General features: G+C 39.6%; 1 pseudogene; it reads left to right on the top strand.

Annotated features, from left to right (window-relative positions):
- Nucleotides 1-2,863: 2,863 nt before the first annotated feature.
- LOC112623904 lies at nucleotides 2,864-2,957 on the top strand (annotated as a pseudogene).
- Nucleotides 2,958-3,872: the final 915 nt, after the last annotated feature.

Genomic DNA, 3,872 nt, shown 5'->3' with positions numbered 1-3,872 from the left:
GAAAAATGCTTATGATTCTTTCCTATGGTGGCTACCAGGAATATTATATTGCAATAGCCTGTAATTACCCACACCTTTCCCTTTTATTTAGCAAGAAGAGAAATATAGAAAATAAAAAACACTCCCAGCAAGATCAAGTCCATTAGCTTCTCTCTCTTTCGTAAGCACTAGGAAGTGTATAAGAATGAAAATCCCATTTAAAAACAAGTGCATTTTTCTAAACATGATATATCAACTATATTGAAGTGTGACCTTCTGTCAGGTGTTCTTAATGGGAAGGAATAATATCTTTTCATATTCTATTTCTGAGGGAGAAACACACACACAATTGAGCAAAAATGCACACAAATCTCTTAACCTATGCCCTATATATTATATCTGTCACAACTGTCTCTCAGTGCAGAGGATTCCTGCATTCAACAAAGCATATCTTGAGCACCTGCTGTGTGCCAGAAATACAAGCTCGCAGTTGAAAGGGAAATGCAGACTATATATTAATAACCAACCAAAAAGCAATCACCAAGTTGTGAAAACTTTGCGTAAGACAGTAGAAACGAATGGGTGGCACTGACTTAAAATATGATTAGGATAAAGACACGGGGTAAAAAGTCAGAATGAGGGGCCGGGGGTCAGTGTGAACCGAGGTCTTGAACCAGAAAAAGCTTGGAGACCAATAAGGTAATCACTCTTGCACACTCTTGCATTATGATATATGATGTCTCAATATAAAGATGCCAAAATATTTGTCTGTTTTCACTTATAAGAAAGATTTTCCCTCCCAAGATCCAAGGCAATTATACAAGAGAATCTGAAATGTGTGGTATCTAGAAATACTGACAGCACTCTGCTCTTACTCCTAAATGATTGTAATGTGTTTTTCCTTTTTCGTGATGTTCCACACAACCTGTAAAGATTAAATGCTGGGCAGAGGATTTAACTGCTGTTCTCAGGAAAGGAAAAGGCCTTGGTGAGGGATGTAGAACAGCAAGGTAGCACCCCTTTTACTGTGATTGTATTTACTTCTTGACACTGATTCAGAATGGTTGAATTTACGTAACAATTTGCGGAGATGTTAGGTGCATCGATGCAATGTAAGATATTGCTTGAACTAACAAAACACCTATCCCTTAAGAAGGTTTATTGTTTAGAATTCTCCAATAAAGACATCACAATTGAGGATGGGGATATTTGTATGTTCACAGTAACATCATCTAATAGCTACCTTTAAGCTACATAATTTGAAACTATTATTTTTATTTTTTTTTAATTAGCCATTATTTCATTTAAGAAATACATCAGAAATCTTAGGGAGCAGGCTTAAGCTGCCTGTAGATTCTAATTCTGTCATGACTATTTGGAGTGTCAGTAGTCCAGGATTCCCCAAGCTCTATAACAATGAGGGTCATAGGGACAATGAGTGGGCTTGTTGAAGATGCTGCTATGGACAGATTTGTGTCCCCCAAAATTCATATGCTGCAGCCCTAGCCCTGGTGTGATGATGCTTTTTGGAAGTGGGGCCTTTGGGGGATAATTATGGTTTCATGAAGTCATGAAGGTGAATGAAGCCCAGGTCCGATGGGATTGGTGCCCTTAGAAGAAGAGACTCCAGTGGGCTTTCTCTCATTCTCTCTCTCGGCCATGTGAGAACACAGAGAGAATGCAGCCATCTACCAACTAAAAAGAGAGCCTCACCAGAAGGCAATCCTGCTGACACCTTGATCTCGGACTTACAGCTGCCAGAACTGTGAGAGAGTAGATTTCTATCGTTTAAAGTATTTTTGTTTGGGCAGACTGAGACAAATGCCTTGACTTTTAAGACATATTTCCAAAGCTGTCTGAGTAGGTGGTAGGACATGTGCTTCTTTAAGCATGGTCTTTGGACAGCTTGCATAAAAAACACCTGGGAAGCCTGTTAAAATTCAGATTCCTGAGCCAAAATAGACCTACTGAACCCGAATCGCTGGAGATAGGGTCCCAGAGCTGACACAGCAGGGTCTTCTCATTTTCCTGGTAAGCTAGACTGTAAGCAGCACAAAGGCAAAGACAATTTCTGTCTCGTTCAATACTGGGCTGGCGGCACCTAGCAGGAGGTTATATGCTAGATGCCTCACAGGCGACTTGCTGAAATGGGAACAAAGGTCCCATTTAAATTCTATAGATTATGACAAGAATGCAGGCAAAACAAATGTATTCTGAGGAGACAAGCAGGCAAAAGATTCTAGGAGCCCATTTAAACCAAAAAAGAGGATTGATTTGACATAGGGTAAAAATCCAGTAAAGTCATCAAAGGCCAATTTTTGCGACTGTTAGTTTGTGTTACATAATCCGCCTACTGCTGTAGATTGGGAGTAAATGAGTCACACGTGTTTGAATTCATTTTCTTTTATTTTTTTTGAGACTGGGTCTCACTCTTGTGCCTAGGCTGGAGAGCAGTGGCATGATCTCAGCTCACTGCAGCCTCAACCTCCTTGGACTCAAGTGATCCTCCCACCTCAGACTCCCTAGTAGCTGGGACTACAGGCACATGCCACCATGCCTTGCTTTTTTTTTTTTTTTTTTTTTTTTTTTTGTATTTTTTGTAGAGACAAGATTTCACCATGCTGACCAGGTTGGTCTCAAACTCTTGGGTTTAAGCAATCTGCCAGCCTCAGCCTCCTAGAGTGCTGGGACTACAGTCATCAGCAATAGTGCCTGGCCTGAATTGATTTTCAGTACCTATGTTAGACACAGCATTTCACAAAGCTCTGAGTACCTCCAGTAGAGAGTACTTCTAGATCTACTATGTATTTTTCATCAATACATGTAGTCATACCATTAGTGCAGTGGACAAGCATTATACTGAAAATAAAAAATACTAGACTTTGTGCTCACTTTAGCAGCACATACACTAAAATTTGAATGATACAGAGAAGATTAGCATGGCTCCTGTGCAAATTTGTGAAGCGTCCCATATTTTTAAGGAACCTAAAAATCTTGAGAAAAGGTTAGACAAATTGTTAACTGGAATAACCAGTATAGGGAAGAACATAAATGACCTGATGAAGCTGAAAAACATAGCACGAGAACTTTGTGAAGCATACACAAGCTTCAGTAGCCGATTTGATCAAGTGGAGGAAAGGATATCAGTGATTTAAGATCAAATTAATGAAATAAAGCAAGAAGACAAGATTAGAGAAAAAAAGAGTGAAAAGAAATGAACAAAGCCTCCAAGAAATATAGGACTATGTAAAAAGTTCAAATCTATGTTTAACTGGTGTACCTGAAAGTGACAAGGAGAATGGAACCAGGTTGGAAAACTCTCTTAAGTATATTATCCAGGAGGACTTCCCCAACCTAGCAAGGCAGGCCAACATTCAATTCAAGAAATACAGAGAACACCACAAAGATATTCCTCGAGAAGAACAACCCCAAGACACATAATTGTCAGATTCCCCAAGGTTGAAATGAAGGAAAAAATGTTAAGGGCAGCCAGAGAGAAAGGTCGGGTTACCCACAAAGGTAAGCCCATCAGACTAAGAGTGGGTCTCTCAACAGAAACCCTACAAGCCAGAAGAGAGTGGGGGCCAATGTTCAAGAATCTTAAAGAAAAGAATTTTCAACCCAGAATATCATATCCAGCCAAACTATGCCTCATAAGTGAAGGAGAAATAAAATTATTTACAGACAAGCAAATACTGAGAGATTTTGTCACCACCAGGCCTGCCTTGCAAGAGCTCCTGACGGAAGCACTAAACATGGAAAGGAACAACTAGTAGCAGCCACTGCAAAAACATGCAAAATTGTAAAGACTATCGATGCTATGAAGAAACTGCATCAACTAATAGGCAAGATAATCAGCTGGCATCATAATGACAGGATGAAATTCATACATA

This window comes from Theropithecus gelada, chromosome 4 (assembly GCF_003255815.1).
Source record: "Theropithecus gelada isolate Dixy chromosome 4, Tgel_1.0, whole genome shotgun sequence".
NCBI lineage: Eukaryota > Metazoa > Chordata > Mammalia > Primates > Cercopithecidae > Theropithecus > Theropithecus gelada.
This window is presented reverse-complemented; position numbering and strand designations above follow the sequence as displayed.